At 43.7% G+C, this 19,447-nt stretch overlaps 1 protein-coding gene across 1 annotated transcript in view; it reads right to left on the bottom strand.

Moving 5' to 3' along the window:
- ELOVL6 (ELOVL fatty acid elongase 6) overlaps positions 1-19,447 on the bottom strand; it is a gene marked incomplete at both ends in the record, with an annotated part of 117,530 nt that overhangs the window by 7,524 nt on the left and 90,559 nt on the right. The window lies entirely within an intron of this gene.

Raw genomic sequence — 19,447 nt, 5'->3', positions numbered from 1 at the left:
GGGACAGCTGCAAAGGCACAGCACTGTCTCCATTCTCTTCTCCGTCCAGTCATTTTCCAAATCCCTGAATATCTGTCCTCTCTTTGGGCCAGCTCTTCCTCTATGCCTGGATGGGCTACTTGGCCTCATGCTGGACTCCTGCAGCAGGACCTACACTGTCCCCAGTGAGCCCCCTTCTCACGGGGGCCAGAAGGAGCCTTCTTCACTCCTTAGTTTTGCTGCCATCTCCTCCAGGAAGCTCACCCCAGGCAGAGATGAAAATTCACCTCTGAGCACCCTAGATCTGCGTGCTAACACCTCTCCCACTGCCTCTTCTGTGTATTTGCCTGCATAGAGACATGTTCCATCAAGATTGTTGTAAAAGGGAAAGACTGTTGAAAAATCAAAAGCAAAACCCTTACACATGTGTTTTGTTTTGTTTTGTTTAAGAAAATCAAGGACCTGCTAAGAAATCAGGAGAGGTCTGGAATGTTGGCTCAAAAATGCAACCTCAAGCATGAAAGACCGTGCACTGGAACAAGTGAATGCCACTGCAGTCACCCTGCTGTGGGAATGGAGAGTTGGATTTCATTGGTCAAGTCAGATTAAGAAGATTTTCCTTTCTTATCTGGATTGCTTTTCCTGTTTTATCTTGTGTGGTGGTGGTGGCAGCGGTGGCAGCGTGTGTGTGTGCGCGCGTGCCCGTGTGTCTGGGGGGTGGGGGTTACTGGGGATTGAATCCTGGGGTTCTGAATACAAGATCTGAATTTTCCTTTCAAGTGATTTGTGAGGCTGGGCATGGGGCCCCGTTCTAGCCAGTGTCAATGTCGTATGAGAGGACTACTGGGTACTGGCGATGGCTTCCCTACCCTTTAAGATGCCTTGTCTGAACATTAGCAGCCATCTTTTGACCACGAGAGAGACACCTTGAGGACAAACTAGTGGAGAGCAAAAGAGCTCAAGGTCTAATAAGCTGGTGAATTAGCCAACCCTAGAGTGACTCCGTCTCAAGACTTCTTGCCCTTTTCCACCAGTTTGGTACAGGGGGTAGAACCCAGGAACATTCTACCTATGTGCTACGCCCTCAGCCCTATTTTACTTAATTTTTTAAATTTTGAAATTGGTCTAAGTTGCTGAGGCTGGTCTTGAACCTGCAATCCTCTTGTCTCGGCCTTCCAAGTACTGAGATTGCAGGCGTGCAACCACCACACTTGGCTCAACTTCATGCTTTTAACTTAATAAATCTTCCTTATTGTATAAGCTATCTGGAGTTTTGCTTTCTATTACCTACAGCCCTAAGCATCCTGGTGGACACAATATCTGCTTTTCAGTAGAGTTTTGGACACTAGTAGCATTTTGTGCAGAAATTTCCTCTGTGGCTATGAAATGTATCTAGTTGTAGATACCACTGGTGAATTACCTACTACATCAGTATCTTCTCTTCATAGACTAGTGAGGGTGATGACAATGATTTTCATGTAAGCCAAAGACAAGTTAACACAAATGCACACTTTCAAACGTATTGGTCTTTGCTCATTAGACTCAGACTTTAGTCACCAAACATATATCCCCTTCCCCTTAATCCTGGCCCACCACACCCAGGAATCACACAGCCCAGGGGCCCCCTTCTCAACTGCACCTGCGGCTACACCTGTGCTTTGTAAGTGATTAGAGCAGATGAGAGGAACTACCTTCGGAATAGCTACGTTCCTTTTATCTTCCTGGTCTCAAAATCATTGCTGTTCATTCCTCATTTCTGAGGTAGCAATACAATTTACCCTCTCAGTTGTTAAATTTTTAATGGCATATTTTTATTTTAATGTATTCCTTTATTGTCTGTACTGGTGCACTGTAGTTACACCTAAGAGTGAGATTCACGGTTACATAATCATATGTGCATGTTATGTAATTGGTCGATTTCATTCCCTAGTATGACCCCTTCTCCTCCCCTCTTGCCTCCCCCATTCCTCTTTTTCTACTCCGCTGGTCTCCCTTCTATTTTCATAGGCGCTCTCCACTCTTTCTTCTCTCTAGCTTCCACATGTGACTTTCTGAATCTGGCTTATTTTATTTAAAATAATGCTCAAGTTCGCCGGGAGTGGTGGCGCACGCTTGTAATCCCAGCATTCGGGAGGCTGAGATAAGAGGATCGTGGTTCGCGGACAGCCTCAGCTACTTAGTAAGGCCCACTGCAACTCAGTGAGACCCTGTTTCAAAATAGAAAAATAAAATACAGGGCTGGGGGTGTAGCTCAGAGGTAGAATGCGCCTGGGTTCCATTCCCAGTGCCACACACACTCACACAAAAATAATAGAAAATAATGCTCAAGTTCAATCCATTTTCCTACAAATGACATCATATTTTTCTGAATAAAACAACATGTGTGCATATATACCACATTCTCTTTATCCACTCGTCTGTTGATGGACATCTAGGTTGGTGCCATAACTTGGCTATTGTGAACTGTGCTGCTATGAACACTGACATGCACGCATCACTATAGTATGGTGACTTTCTTTTGGAAAGATACGGAGGAGTGGTGTAGCTAGGTCATACGGCGTTTCCATTCCTATTCTTTTGAGGAAACCTAATGGCATAGTTTCAGATGCTGAAGTGACAGAAACCAGTAAGGTAAGAGCTGGCTGCTGGTGGCGCTCCTGCAAGACTTCAGAGGAAGTGGTATCTGCCATTCCCGAGTTAGAGGGTTCGAGGATGGAGAGGTCACTCCAGAGCGCTGTAGAACTGAAGGCTTTCGTATCATGGCGACCCACAATAATGCTGACAAGTGTATAGCACATATTATTGTCCCATTCCCTAAGCTCTGAACAATAAGGCTGACTCAGAACAGAGGACAGTGGCACTTTTCAGGGAAACCGTCAGTGCAGCCCTTGGGCCCATGTGTCTGTGGGCAAAGGCGCATTGTGATGTGCCAGTGCTGCCGCTGGGAGCTGCAGGGCCAGCAGGGTGATTGTTATTTGTGGGAAGCCACCAGCTCTGCCCCTGGCACATCTCAGCTTCTGCACACTTGGAATCAGGTGGCTTTTATTATAATAGCATCATACTGTAACGCACTAGCAAAATAGGCCTTAAGATGAGTAGACAAAATCTCCCTATTGACATTACCTTGAGAGGCAGTGCAAGGCAGCGGCCTATTTTCTGCACTCCTCCCAAACCCCAGTCCTTATCTATGCTGATGGCAGCCGCTGCTAATCGGTCTCCAAACTCCTTCTGGCTACTCTGGAGGTAGCACTGAAGTTTTCAACTACTCTCAATCAGCAGTGATAGACAGAGGTGCACAGCAAAGCCTGCTACACGAGGCTCCAGTCACAGCCCAGCCACCTGCTCGTGTCATAGCTGGAGAAGTTTTCTCATCCAAAATGAGAATTATAATATCTAACATGAAAATTCTATCAATTTTATAAAGTGCTATCACCTTTGATATACAGGTGTTCAATAAAGTTTTTATTATATTACTGTCCGTACTCTATGACTTTTTGTTATTATTGCTGCTTTATTTTTGTCCCTCAATTTTGAAAATTACCTTGAAAGTGAAGAAAGTTCATTTACAGAGAATTTGATTTGTGAACATACTGGTGATATTATTGCTATTTCTATGAGAACACACACACACACACACACACACACACACACACCCTCTCTGTTGTGATATTATTGCTATTTCTATGAGAACACACACACACACACACACACACACACACACACACACACACCCTCACCCTGTCAGCAATGCTGGGGTTATTCCTGGTCAATGCTCCCGGTGCAATGCACCCAGGTCTGCCTGGATCTCCTTCCTCCCTCCTGGCCTGGCAGCTGCCTTCTATTCAGTGGATGACATCAGTGGTCTTTTTTATAAATAAACATTCTGTCCACACCCATGGTCTGTAAAGGTCTGGCCCCCAGTCTCCAGAGGGAGCTGTGGCCCCGTGTTCTCCTGGAGCCTTCCAGAGGGTTCCTGAGGCCTAAGTAGGCTGCTTCCCACAGAGGGCAGCGAGAGCCTTGGACCAGGACAGGCAGGTGGCTCCACACATGGCTGTCTCTGTCTGTCTCCTATCCTGACTCTCATTGCCACAGAAGCTAGTCATTCATCAACTCTGCATAATTTAAGTGACAGCTGCAGGTTTCCTTATATTGCAGGTAGGGTATGAGATGGACATTTTTTCCATAGTGTGTCTCAAAGGAGAGACTGCTGTTATAGAAAAGCAATTGTTTCATGTGCGAGGTATCTTTTGATCAGATGATAAAGTTTATTCTAAATCTAGAGCCTTACAGAAGCCAAGAGTCAGGGCCACTGTGCTTAACAAGGGCAGCAACTTAAACATGTTTTTATTATTACTATTATTATTATTAGTGTGTGTGTGGTCCTGGGGATGGAACCCAGGGGCCTCTACCTCTGGGCTACACCCCTGACCTATTTTATATTTTATTTTGAAACAAGGTCTCACTAAGTTGCCATGAGCCTCACTAAGTAGCTGAGGCTGGCTTCGAACCTGTGTGATACTTCTGTCTCCACCTCCCAAGTACCAGGATTACAAGCGTGCGCCACCAGGCCCAGCTTAAACCTGTTTTTTAAAAAAAACCCACACAAACACAAACAAAATAGGACTGGAGGCGTGGTTCAGAGGTAAAATGTCCCTTGGTTCAATCCCTGGTACCCCAAACAAACAAACAAACAAACAAACAAACAAAACAACACAAAACCCAATCTACTTAAGTAATAATAGTCATGATCTGGGCACAGTGGCGTACACTTATAATCCAACTACTTGAGATCGATCTCCATTATGTCTCCAAAGAAAAACAATATTTGGCTATAGAATTTATAACATCTTGGTTTGAGATCCTGATTACGACTTTATACTGTTTCATAAACCAAGCAGGATTCCATGCAATGTGAGCTATCAATCACTGGGTATTAGGGTGAGTTATAGGGATTTCGCCTCCTTGACACCTCTGGTTTCTGGAACCACTGGGGCCAGAGTGGAGACGCCCCAGCTCCCATCCCACACTCAGGCCCGCGCCCGTGGGTGTTGGCTCTGTGGGCGCTGCACCAAACAGTCGCAGGGTGTTTCCCATTCCTATCAATTCACTGAGCAAACAGAGAGGATGACATTTGATTCTCCCCACAACTTCCTGGGGCATCATTATCCCTGTGTTAGAGACAAAGAAAAAGACCACAGAATGGGCAGTATACTGGCCCGAGGACTCACAGTTTCTTTGTGGCAGAATCTTCTGTCTACAGCTCGGCCCTCTGCCTTTTACCCAAGAGTTGCTACTCCTGAAAAGTCCCTACCAGGTCTCCATTCAGGGTCATGATTCTCAGCCTGGCTACATGTGACAGTCTCCTTGAAGATGCAACAACCAAATGCCCAGGACCCATCCCAAAGCAATGGGGCCAAAGCTTGGCCTGGGAGCACAGGGTCCTGGAGACTTGGCCCTATCAGATGCCTCCCTGCCGGCTGACTTGGGGACCCACCCAATGGTTCCTGGATGGGAAGAAGTTGGTCAGGCAAGAGATGGGGAAGGTTGCCTCTCTGTGAAACACCCTAGATAAGCACCTTCTTCCTGAAGTGTATGCCTTGGCGTTCTGCTAAATTTTATGAAATTAATGCTTTCTGGAGGAGGTGCCTTCTTCCTTTGTCTTACCATCTTCACTCAACCACTGATGAGATAGATGCCCTCTATGCTTTTTTACACTTTTATTGGTGCACTGTAATTATACATCATGGTGAGGTTCAGACTGACACATTCATAGATGCACACGGCTCTCGTGGACTTCCCTCCACACCCCACCCACGTTACCTTCATATATGGACACCGCATTACTTGAACTCTTCTTCCTGTCTCTAGCCTCATTTTTCCCTCCCTCTCAATTTTCTCCCAGAACGCTTCCATTATCCTACTGGTCTTTCTCATTTATCTGAAGTCCTCTGTGTTTCCTATTTTCTCTCTAGCTTCTACAGATAAGGGGAAACTTATGCCCCTTGATTCTCTGAGACCGCCTGATCTCACAACAGTCTCTAGTTCCATCCATTTTCCTGCAAATGACAGAGTTTTGTTCTTCTTTATGGCTGAGTAAAATTCCATTGTGTGTATATGCCCTCTAATGCAGTCCTAAAGAATTTTTACTCTCAATTTTGCATGCAAAGCACAATGTGCAGGTTTCTGGACTTTCATAATGAGAACAAAGAGATAAAGTGCTATCATTAGTGATGCTAGTTAAGTAAGCATGGCAAAAAGTTGAAATGAGAATTCTATGAATTCAAGATAATTTGAATTTGAAATCAATGTGGACCCGTGAACACGAACGTCAAAGCCAAGAATTGTGCCGAGATTACAACAGTGCTCAGTCATCTTGCTTCTACAGAAAACTTTGTCCTCTGGGAAAATTCTTCATCTCTTTTGGAATGGTACCAGATCATGAGGATGGCATCAATTCCAGTGCCAAGACGAGTAGCTTTCCCCTGTTTGTTCTACCCCATGGGTTTAACAAGGTGCCATGGCCACAGGAGGAAACCAATTCCCCTCTGCCTCAGGAAGATTAATGAGAATTTAATTGGGAGAGGACTTGAATCATGATATGTAACAATATCTGTATAGTCTCTTCCCTTAACTCAGTCCCAAGAACAAGCAAGGAGCAAAAGGAAGGGAGGAAAGAAGGGAGGGAGGGAGAAAAAGACATCTTAATCCTCTGTTGTTCACATTCTTCAAATGAGGGGCCTGGAAATGTCCTTTAAATACCCGGCTCTAACTTTAATGAACGTATGTTCTGACTATAAGAAAGGAAGCTGGGTGTGGGGGCGCACACCTCTAATCCCTGTACTCGGAGGCTAGGATAGAAGGATTGCAGGTTCGAGGTCAGCCTCAGCAACTTAGTGAGACACAGTTTCCAAATTAAAAATAAAAAGGGCTCAGAGGTAGAATGCCTCTGGGTTCAATCCCCAGTACCAAATGAAAAGAATGAATGAAAGAAAGAAAATGTAAGCGATCAAGTTTCTGCTTTTTGATGTATTGTTTCCTCCTGTGGGCGTATTAGGCAAAAGACTCATTAGGTCTTGATCACCTTTTACATGTAAAACACATTTTTTTTTTTTTTTTGCATTACTGGGGATTGAACCCAGGGTCTCAGGCATGCGAGGCAAGCATTCTACTGTTGAACTGTATCTCCAACTGTTTTGACCATGGCCTCCCCACCCACTGGGATCTGGGGATGGAACTCAGGGGCATTCTACCTCTGAGCTACATCCCCTGTCCTATTTTTTATTCTTTATTTTGAAACAGGGTCTCACTGTTGCAGAGGACCTTATGAGTAGCTACAGCTGTCCGAACTGCAACCCTCCTGTCTCAGCCTCCCAAATGCTGGGATTACAAGCGTGAGCCACCATGCCCGGTTTTAACCACCTTTTCTTTCTTTTTTTTGCCTCTTGCCACCAGCGCTCCCTCCATGGTTTCTTTCACTGTTCTTCCTCAGAAAACTAATGAGGATCCATCTCCTGGAAAGGATGCCAGCAGCCTGAGTTCCTCTACAGAACCTTGCAGCAAGGAGATTTTGTTTTTTAAGAGATTGGTCAAATATCTTTTTGAGAAGAAATGATAGGAAAAGAATCACATCTCTTGTTGATTTCGTTTTTTAAAAGAAAGGAATACACAGAAATATAGGAAGCTTAAAGGGAGTTTCCAATGGATTCTTGGGCCTGAAACATCTGGTAGGGTCTTTGACAGGTGAAATTTAGAAAGTTAGGACCCCACCACCTGGTCCTTTACATCACAAATACAGTGGTTCTTGAGAGAAATCAATTCACCACCATGAGATTACAGGGATAGACAGGTGAGGTTGCTGGAAAGAGTGTCTGACCAGCGATCACTCCAACACTGAATCTGCAGGTGTAAAGAAAGAACCAAAGGGGCATCTGTACAAACCCTTTGTACTTTTGCTTCTAGGAATCAGAGAATTTATCTCCCAAGTGAAACTCATGATTAAGCTCTTTGGTTGCAAGGCGTTTGCAGATGGCACTCTGATGGGTCACCATTCAAACTGTCCCCTGAGCAAGAGCTGGCAGCGGCTGAGTTTCTGTGCAGCTGCTCCTCCAAGAGAGGTCCCAGCAAAACACCACGGTGGCACTTTTATCTCTGAACTGTGGACGGTTCAGAATCTCCTATTGTATTCTCTTCGGGATGTTAGCATGGCTGCCCTGACACTTTTCCAAATGCTCTGGCACCCTACGGGTCTCTCAAGAAAGCCCACCCAAGAACTCTTACTTTCCTACAACTTCAGAATCCAGACCAACTTTCCATTGCCCTATAAGACAATAAGAACTTATGGCCTGAATTTAATCACAAAATCATTTTGGAAATGAAAAATCACAGCACAGATAAGCTCATTTAAATAGGTTTGTGTGTTGGGCACGATGATGCCTGTAATCCCAGCAACTGCAAAGTCTGAGACAGGAAGATCTCAGGTTTGAGGCCAGGCTCAGCAACTTAGGGAGACAATGTTTCCAAACAAAACAAACAAAAAGGGGATGGGGGCGGGTGTGGGGGTGGGGCTCAGAGGTAGGATGCCCCTGGGTTCCACCCCCAGTACCAAAACAAAATTTTAAGCAGGCCATAGTGGTACACCTTTGTAATCCCAGTGCTTGGGAGTCTGAGACAGAAGGATCACAGGTTTGAAGACAGCCTCAGCAACCTAGTGAGACCCTGTTTCTAAATAAGAAATAAAACCAGTCTGGGGGTATAGCTTGGAAGTAGAATGCCTCTGGGTTCAATTCACACACACACACACACACACACACACACACACACACACACAATTAAAAAATGCTTGGATATAAAAGTCTATAAGAAAAACCCATTCTATGGTCTGTTAATTCATAAGAGTAAGGAAAAGCTTTCCACTCTCACATGAGGAAGTTGCTTTCTTCCTCAGGAATTTTATTTACTTATTTATTTACTTACTTACTTACTTATTTGTAGTACTGGGATAGAACGCAGGGGCATTCTACTTCTGAGCTACACCCCTAGCCCTATTTTTTATTCTTTATTTTGAAACAGGGTCTCATTGAGTTGCAAAGGGCCTCACTAGGTTGCTAAGGCTGTCTGTCCACGAACCGCGATCCTCCTGTCTCAGCCTCCCAAATGCTGGGATTACAAAGGTGTACCACTATGACCTGCTTAAAATTTTGTTTCTGTACTGGGGGTTGAAACCAGGGGCATCCTACCTCTGAGCTGGGATTACAAGGGTGCGCCACCACGCCCGGCTATGAATTTTGTTTTTGAAGGTCAGCTGTTAAGACTTTAATGACACAATTCTGCCAACTTTCAAAATGAGACATCTATGTTAACTTATCTCTCAGTTTAAAAAAAGTGTTTCTATCTGATGCTTGGTACACTTTGGACTATATCAACACTCTACCAGTCCTATCTCAGAACAGTTTCCTTTTCTTTCCATAAAGGCATTAAAAAAAAAAAACTTTCAAGGTGAAAAAAGCTTCAAATGCCAATAAGCATGATCTCACAAACTATCTTAAATATCTCTGAGGAAAAGGTTTGGATGTGAGCTGTGCTGGTGGCGTCGCCCTGGGCCCCTTGCACCCAGGAGTCAGGAGTCAGCTCTGACATTTATGACTATCACAGGACGAGGTACCACCAGAAAAGGTTCCTGAAAGTCCGGGGATCTTGATTTTGCTCGCTCCCCAAGTTCCCAGCTGACTGCATTTTCCAAATGGCCTCACCACGCACAGCTGAACTCTTGAGGCTAATGTAAATTTCCCTGCGGGACAATGTCTTGTCCTCTCTTCATTCAATGTAAGCATTAAGAAATTCCCTCAGCCTCTGCCCTGCTGAAGAGCATGTGTGAGGGCTGTCAGGCTGTCTTTTCTTCTGAAAGAGAAGCCCGTTACCACCTGAGGGCTGAGAGCGGAAGACACGGTTCGCACACCACTGGAAGATGGCTGAATTGTGCGCATTGCTTTCTGCCCTCCTCCCTCATTCTTCCTTAGCTCTTTCCCCCAAACCCTTCTCCATCTCTGCAGGACATTTCCATCACTTCTCAAAAACAGGTTAAGATGAGGCACTCAGCCAGAGGGAGGAATGACAGAAATCTCCTTATTTTTCCTGAGGAGCAGGTAAAATTAACTTATACAACTACAGATATGGTCCAGATTCTAGATAATTTCTGACAGGTGAAGGTCAGATTTTAATTACTCAGAATTTAACCCAAATGCTTTATATGTGCCAGGCACTATATTTGGGTAAAGGAGAGACTTGGAGTTTGAGGACCTGAGGACATTTAGAATGTGTAGTAAGGCCTTAGGTACTGGGGTGATAACAGTTAACAACGGGAACCACATTTCTTGGAACTTACATTTTTATTTAACTTCTAAATTAAAAAAAATTAAGCTGAGGATTGAATTCTGGGGCATTCCAACTCCAAGCCACAACCGCAGTCCTATTTTATTTCAAAACAGGGTCTTGCCTGAGTTGCCAAGGCTTGCTACAAACCTGGGATTCTCCTGTCTCAGCTCCAAGTCCTGGGACCTACAGGTGTGCGCCACTACGCCCACATGGACCTTACATTTAAAGGAGATAGATAGAACATCAGGAAACCTATACCATGCCACATGATGATAAAGATGATAGAGAGTGCTGGGTAAGGGTGTGGCGTGCTGCTTTATTACATAACACATATATATTTTTATATATGGGCAGAGAAAATTCAGTAATATGGTGACATTTAAGAAGAGACCTGAAGGAAGCAAGGGAAGCACTGTGCTGTCCCGCTTCCACGGTCGGCCTGGCGGCCCTCGATCCCTGTGTCAAACTGTACCCTGAGCCTTTACCTCCTGAAGATGGAACTGCAGCCGACCCATCAGGTGACCTGGGTCCCCTATGTCACCTAAAACGTTATCCAGGAGCGAATGCACAGAATAGGAGAAAACAGAAAACTCATCTATCTAATAAGGGTAATAGCTATACTATATAAAGAATACCTACAATTTTTTTTTTCTGTACTGGAAATTGAACCCGGGGCATTCTACCTCCAAGCTACACCCCCAGCCCTATTTTACTTTTTATTTTGAAATAAAGTCTCACTAAGTTGCTGAGGCTGGCGGTGAACTTCCTGTCTCTGCCTCCCAAGCAGTGAGATTCCAAGTGTGAGCCACCACGCCCAGCTGAGTGCCTATAATTAAACAAGTAACTTGACAAAATGAACAACGGACTTGAATATACATTTCTATGGGGATGATATATAAATGGTCAACAAGCAACTGAAAAGATGCTGAACCTCACTCAACACTAGGAAAATGCAAACAATGGAAAATCACCTCACAGCCATTAGGCTGGTTACCAGCAAAAATCCAGACAAATGAATCCTGCTGGCCAGGATGTAGAGAAACTGGACTCGTTTACAGATGGAATGAATACAAAATGGTACAGAAGCTATGGAAAATAGCATGGCAGTTCATATGCTTTCATTAAGCTTAAAAATCAAAAACAGAATCACCATGATTCAGCAAACCACCTCAGGGCACACAGTTTATTTAAAAAGAACTGAAAACAGGCTCATGCCCATGCGTGTTCTAGCAGCAATATTCACAATAAACAAGATGAAGAAGCTACCCATGACCCCATCAATGAATAAATGGATAAACAAAACATGGTATATACATACAGTGGAAGTCAGCCTTCTGACCCAACAGCGATGACCCTTGAGGACATTTTGTTCAGTGAAATATGCTCATCACAGAAAGATAAGCACCGTATGATTCCCCTTATGAGCTATTCAAGAGTCAAATTTGTAGATACAGAAAATAGAAGGCTGTCAGTGGCTGGGGGCAGAAGACAAACGGGAAATTGTCTTTTAATGGGTACAGAAGTTTAGTTTTGCAAGATGAAAGGTTCTAAATGTGGCAGCACAACAATGAATGCACTTAATTCTACTGAAATAAAAACATAAAAGTGGTTGAGATGGTAAATTTTGTAGTTTTTTCCCCCCATCAAAATAAAGAATGCTGGAAGAAGTCTCTAGATGTCTCCAAGTTTAAACTTCAATACTCTGAGGAATCAATTCCACCATGCCAGTTAATTAGATTTCCTAGATAATGAGGTTTGAAATATTAAAAAAGAACAAAATTCAAAAAGTCCAAATGTAGGAGACATGTGCCTTCTATTAAAATGCTAAAATAACTTCCTGAAAGAAATCAAAGGTTCTAACAATGGAAAGGTAAGAGCCTGAAAGATCACTTTCTCAAAACTACATTAGTCATGGTGTTACACGAAAGTATTAAGTCATAGAATAGGTAATTCACAGCCAGCAGATTAGAAAAACAGAACAGGAAGCTGAGTGGGGCCGGCATCCTGCTGGACATCTTAGGATAATGACTCAGCATTTGAATCTACAAATTGATCTGTTTGAGTAAAAATGAAGAATTTATAGGGTATGGTGGTACATGCCCCAAATCTTAGTACTTGAGAAGCTCAGACAGGAAGATCACAGGTTTGAAGATAGCCGCAGCAATTTAGTGGTGCCCTCTGAAACTTAGTAAGGCCATTTCAAAAGAAAAATATAAAAATAGTCGGATGTGGAGGTGCACACTTGTAATCCCAGCATTCGGGTTGTGGAGACCGGAGGATCGCGGTTCACGGACAGCCTCAGCTATTTAGTGAGGCCCTTTGCAACTCAGTGAAACCCTGTTTCAAAAATAAAAATAAAAACAAAACTTGAAAAATAGGACTGGGGGTGTAGCTCAGAGGTACAATGCCCCTGGGTTCCATCCCCAGTACCGCAAAAAAAAGGCGGGGGGCTGGGGAGAGTGTAGCTCAGAGGTAGAATGCCCCTGGGTTCAATCTGCAGTACCACATACACACTTTAAAAAAAGAAAGAAAAGAAAGGAGAAGAGAATGAAAGAAAAAATTGTGATGAGCTGGGTGTGGTGGCGCACACTTGTGTGGGGGGGCTGAGACAGGAGGATCACACTTAGTGTGACCCTCCACAACATAGTGAGAGCCTCTTTCCAAATATAAAATAGGTCTGGGAGCATAGCCTGGAGGAAGAAAGCCCCTGGGTTCCATTCCCAATCCCCCACCCAAAAAATGTGATGGGTGCCAATGAAAGAGAGAAACATTAGCACACATGTCTTGGGAAGAGAACACCACAAAGTGGCCAGAATTCTTTTCTCTAATTTGCTATAACCACATATGATAAACTTTACCAAGTTTTCACTATAGACTATGGACACAGCCATTACCCACAGATCCTTTATAACTCCACAGACACTGCAAATGAAGGAACTGCTTCAGGTGCATATAAATATCAAAACCAGTTCATCTTACCTGACGATTTAGACAAGATTCTAGTACCTAATCATGAGCAAGACCGGAAAGGACAGATATCCCTCCTCTAGAAAACTTTAGTTTAACTAGATTGTTTCTCTCAGGGCTTCTTTTCTTTGAAAAACTTATTCTATGCCTACTACATACATATTTAGTATCAAGGGATTAAGAAAAGAGAAAAAGGTAAGAAATCTATTTTCACCAAGCCTGTACTTTAGTGGGGGAGGTTGTCAAACACCTAGAAGTTGCTCGTTTTCAGGTGGTGGTAAGTTCCATAAAGATGATCAGAGGTGATGGATGGGGATGGGGAGGAGAGGGCTTCTACGGGGATGAGGAGTGTCTCAGAAGAGCTGGCCTGTGAGCTGCAGAGCACCCGGAGCCGGGTGTGCTGGTGTGCAACGCCAGAGAGGCCGCCGTGCTGGGAGGGATGAGAGGCAGCAAGGATGGTGCTTGCAGGGCCTTTGAGGACCTGACAGGGCAACAACAGGAACACTGATAATTCACAAAAACAAAGTCATGTCATTTTACTCTCACTTCATTGTTCAGGCATTAGTAGGTTTTATTTATTTTAATTTTCTTGTGGTGATGGAGGATTGAACCCAGGGTCTGAGCTACAAACCCAACCTTATGTTTTTTTTGTTTGTTTGTTTTTGTTGCTGTTCTTTCTTAATCAGGGTCTTGCTAAGTTTCTGAGGCTGGCCTTGAACTTGCGATCATCCTGTCTCAGCCTCCCAAGTATTGGGATTATGGGTATGTGCCACCATGCTCAGAACATTGGTGAATTTATGCCTCCCTCCCTCCCCCCAGTGGTACTGGGGATGGAACCCAGAGTCCTTCTACCTCTGGGCTACACTCCCAGATCTATTTTATATTTTATTTGGAAACAGGGTCTCGCTAACTTGCTGAGAGACTCACTAAGTAGCTGAGGCTGGCCTTGAACCTGCGCAATCCTCCAGTCTCAGCCTCCCAAGCGTGGGGATTACAAGCATGTGCCACCACGCCCAGCTACTCACTGGTGAAAACAGGAGAGTGGCATATGTTTCTCTTTTTATTGACAATGCAGGCTGTCATCTGGAGAATAAACTGTAACATTAGATATAGTTACCATACTATTAATAATTAGTATATACACTATAGCTATTAATAAAGAATATTTACTCTTGTCAGTATATAATTAGCCAATCAAAGCTGTTTCCAAAATAAAGTATAAAAAATAGGTCTCGGAGTATAGCCCAGAGGTAGAAAAGCCCCTGCGTTCCACCCCCAGTACCACACACACAAAATTTAATAAATAAAAAATAAAAAAACGAAGGATATCATCGCTCTGATTTCCAAAGGAGGGGATGGAGACAGCTGGTACATGGTAACAATGGACATAGAAGAAAGAGACACGTTTGTGTTGATTTCAGCAGTACAGCTGACCAGGCTGCCTGCAACACAGCATGGATGCCACGCTCCAGCAAGGAAAGGATGCTCAAGGTTCCTGCTTGGGAAAAAGTGGATGACACCAGGGACTGTGATGGAGGAATGGGCTCCATCAATAACTATGTCATGCCAATTAATTAAGTTGTAGTGGGGGGGGGGGATAAGACCAGCTATAAACATTTTTATATAATTCTCGTAGACCATGTAGAGTTTGAGGTAGGCTGTGTCACCCAAGAAAGGAAATGCAGACTGGCCAACTGATAGGAAGCAGACACGAGAGATTTGGCAAATAACATGTGTATGGGTTGGGAAGGATGTAGGGGTGGGGGTTCCCTTCGCAGGAAGCCATAAGAAGGACGAGTCGCTACCTGGGGCTGCCTCCCCTTTCTGAGCTCTGCAAAGATGGCAGTAGGCCGACTGGGAAGCTGACTTGAGACAGCAACTTCCTCAAGTGAAAGGTTGCCAGAACATCGATGTTATCACAGGTGCAACCAGCTAGTAAATAGTCCATGAAGCTGGAAAAAATGGCTGTAGAAAGTTCAGAGGCATAATAAGAAACGCATGAGCAAGAACCGGGCATGCCAAGTGGGCCAAGACTGGCACAGCCTGACACCTCCCAGAGCAGCCCACCGAGGACTGGCTTTCTCAGGGCCTGGCATCTCCCTACAGCCCTCGGTTGCTCAGTAGGGGGACAGTTGTGCAGGGGCCCCTGGATTCTGACATGAGGAGAAAGGGATAAGTCTAAAGGCATGCTAGCCCAAAAAAGTATGTAGAGATTTTAACTGCAATAAGCCATTTGTGTTTGTTTATATTGTGGTGCTGGGGATTGAACCCAGGAACATTCTACCTCCGAGGTACAACTCCTGCCCTATTTTATTTTTTATTTTGAAACAGGGTCTTGCTAGGTTGATGATAGTCTCACTACTTACTGAGGCTGGGCTTGAACCTGTGATCCTTCTGTCTCAGCCTCCCAATTACTGGGATTCCAGACACGCAGCTAGAGATTGTTATAAATGCAGATTTCTAAGCCAAAACACTAGAGGCTCTATGTGCATACTTTGTGAGAGAATGATGAAATGGGGGAAATGTGTGTGTGTGTGGTACTGGGAATTGAATTCAGAGGCATTTAACCTCCGTACTACACCTCCAGCCCGATTTTATTTCTTATTTGGAAATAGGGCCTCGCTAGGTTGATAAGAGTGTCAGGACTTGCTGATGCCATCCTCAAACTTGTGATCTTCCTGTCTTAGCCTCCCAAGTATTGAGATTACAGGTGTGCACCACCATGCCTGGCTAGATATGAGAAATTTTAATAAACGTTCCAGATGGAATGATGCAAATGGCCCTCAGTTCAGTCTGACAAATCCATACCAAGGGTTTTTTCCTCCTTGCCAGGCTCATAAAATCTTATTCCTCTCCAACTGAAGCTGCTCCCCAAGACTTTCTGAACTTGGCCCTCCTTACCTTTGACCACCCAGTCATACAAGTAGCATGGTGTTCAGCAAAGAGATAAAGTCAGGTCGACTGAATCTGATCCTGCCACCAGCTCTGTGTGTGTGTCCTTGAAGAAAGTCCTCAGCACAATAAGCATTCCTAAACCCTCCAAAGATGGACCTGGTCACATTTTATATGTATTCAAATCATGGCATTTTACAATATCACGCTATAGAATAAGGATATACTTTATATGTAAAATCTGAAGGACAATGAATCCCCTACATCTAAATTATATTCAAGAATCACATAATCTCAGCCAGGCGTGGTGGCACACGCTTGTAATCCCCGCCTTTGGGAGGCGAAGACAGGAGGATCGCGCAGATTTGAAGCCAGCCTTGCTGGCTTAAAAGACCCTGTTTCCAAATAAAAAATATAAAAATGGGTCTGGGAGTGTAGCCCGGAGGTAGAAGGGTTTCCAGGAACCCCAGAGTCACTAAAAAAAAAAAAAAAAAAAAAAAATCAGGGTGGTATCCTGACAGATTTTCAAAAGGTAAGGTTTTTAGAAGAATAACATTTTCCATCTGACATTGAAGGAATCTTCCTGTCCCCTCCTCTCCCAATGGCTTTGAAGAGCCCACTTACACACACACACTCCTTCCAGGTGCCCAACTGAATCCTCAACTCCTAGATCTGGTTATTCTTTTCCTTTATTTTCTGTGGTTTTGTTCGAACTGATTTAGTGTGAACAGTCCTCTGCCTGGCATTCCATTAGTCAGGGCAAGCACACCACTTCTGCAGATGCTGCTGCTCTAGGGAAATTCCTATAAAATTCAGTCACTATTCTTGCACCTTGACTCAGGTTGTTTTTTTCTAACTACGAGACCAGTGTCAGCTGAATGGGCTGAAAACTTGGCAGCTTGAAAAGGCAATTATTCTCACTCTTGGATTTGAGTCAATACAGGAAACAATGAAAGGCTTCTGGAAGGTTTCCAAGCCCAGCTGTCTCTGACACCACTTCTCATTCTATAAAAATACTTAAAAGAGTTTCTTATCTGTTAATGTCACAGCAGAGAGTCCTGCCCTTACCTCATTCATATAGCTATTTAAACTACATCTACAGTTTTACATGAAGAAACAATCATTTAAAACTTCTGGTGGAATGAAAGAAGAGAGTTTGTGTTTTTTTTAAATAGCCCTCATTTTTTGCTGGGCGTGGTGGCGCACGCTTGTAATCCCCACGCTTGGGAGGTGGAGACAGGAGGATCGCGCAGGTTCGAAGCCAGCCGCGTGCGCTGGCTTAGGAGACCCTGTTTCCAAATAAAAATATAAAAACTAGGTCTGGGAGTGTAGCCCGGAGGTAGAAGGGCTCCCAGGAACCCCAGTAACACACACACACACACACACACACACAAATAAAAATAAATAGCTCTCATTTTCTAATTGATTCTCAGCATAAAATACTTCTAAGCAAAGAGATTTTAGTAGCTTTTGGTTGTTATTTCTTTTGGCTAAAAAGTTACAAATAACACGATTTTATTAAAATTTGGAGTGTTTTATAAACCTCCTTGGGATTTATAGAACATCTCACAGGGTTTTGCCTGTTCAAGAAAACAAGAGATAATGGATGGCCAGGCTAGGGGACCTGACCCTCAATGTGGAAACTTCCACGCCCTGAAGGCATTTCCCACTCAAAGGCTGCAGTGAAACTGTGCGTGGCTTGTTTTCACGGGATCCAAGCACAGGGCACTCTTTAGGGTGGTGAGCTTGTGTATTTTATGGGAGCCAAAAAAGAACGAACGCTATTGCTATCAAAGCACTGGGAACAGAAAGTGAAACCATGAGGAAATACTTGGACATTCTAGTGTTTTCATGTAGAGATTACAATGTAAGTGCTTAGAATGTTGGCAACAGATCTACTGTTATTATTACTACTACTACTGCTACTACTACTACAGTACTAAGGATTGAACCCAGGGGTACTCTACCTCTGAGCTACATTCCCAGTCCTATTTTATTATTTTATCTTGAAACAGGATCTAAGTTGTGGAAGGCTTCACTAAGTAGCTGAGGCTGACCACGAACCTCCAAGTACTTTATTTGGGTGTTCATCCCCAGCAAATGTTACTTTGATAACTATGAGATGATAACTGTATATTTAAGTTAGGATAAAATGCTTAAATGGGTAAAGTTAGTGGTGAAATTGCGGTTCAGTCTTCATGAACAAGTATAAAGATAGTGGTATATGAAAACATTCATTTAGCTGAATACAGTTATATTCAGACTGGAATTGATTTCATAGACAGTTTCAGAAGTGTGGGTCAATGCCAAACTTCTGGATTTCCTAATCGAAACACATTCATAAAAGAGCCCATGCCTTTTTGGAGATGCGAGCAGAAATTTGGGACACTAACTGCTAACACTGTCTATGGATCCTTGCCCAATGAGAACCCCAGAGTAGACAGATGGGCCAACTTTTCCCCTTATCTAAGCAGCTCATTATTTAAAAAGTGTCATTGTCATATGAAGGCAGCAAACAATTAAGTGTTACATGTGCAATGTTCCTGTCCCCAAAGACCTCAGGGCTGCATGGTGAGCACAGTCATGATGATGAAGAGGAAGAAGAAAGAGGAGGAGGGGGAGGAGGAGGAGGAGGGAGCGGAGGAAGGAGAAGAGGAGGAAGAGGAGAAGAGGAGGAAGAGGAGGAAGGAAAGGAGAAGGAGGAGGAGGACGTTGACAACAGTACTTAGGTATTTGGAGGGCACACAGTTCTATAGTGGATAACTGTGTTTGAGCTATTGTCTTTTTGTAGCAGCATTAGGGTTCTTTGACTGGATTTTATTGTAAAGAAGTTTCCCTAAACCTCTCTAAACCTAGGGCTTCTCATTTGTAAAATGAAAATAAAGTACATACCTTTCAGCCAGTCTTAGAAGTTAAGTAAAATACTATATGTAAAGAGAGCTTAATATAGTGCCAGTTACCTACTAATCACTCAACAAACAATGTCAATGTTAGGTCGTCAACGGTCTGTGTTAGGTCAAAGATAAACATTTTCTCAAACTTTTTACCTCTTAATTCCACAAAACACTGCTACATCATATATGCATGTGGAAGAAGTTTGAGTGGGTGTGGAGGCCCAGCTGTCCAGTATAAACTCCAGTTTAAAAAAGCTAAACCCTTTCCAGAGAGTTCAAATCCCTGCCTGCTGCACAACTCTGAATATCTAATGATTCCTACTGTCTTCAAATCATAAGCAATT

Source organism: Muscardinus avellanarius, assembly GCF_963383645.1.
Source record: "Muscardinus avellanarius genome assembly, chromosome: 6".
In the NCBI taxonomy this organism is placed as follows: domain Eukaryota; kingdom Metazoa; phylum Chordata; class Mammalia; order Rodentia; family Gliridae; genus Muscardinus; species Muscardinus avellanarius.
This window is presented reverse-complemented; position numbering and strand designations above follow the sequence as displayed.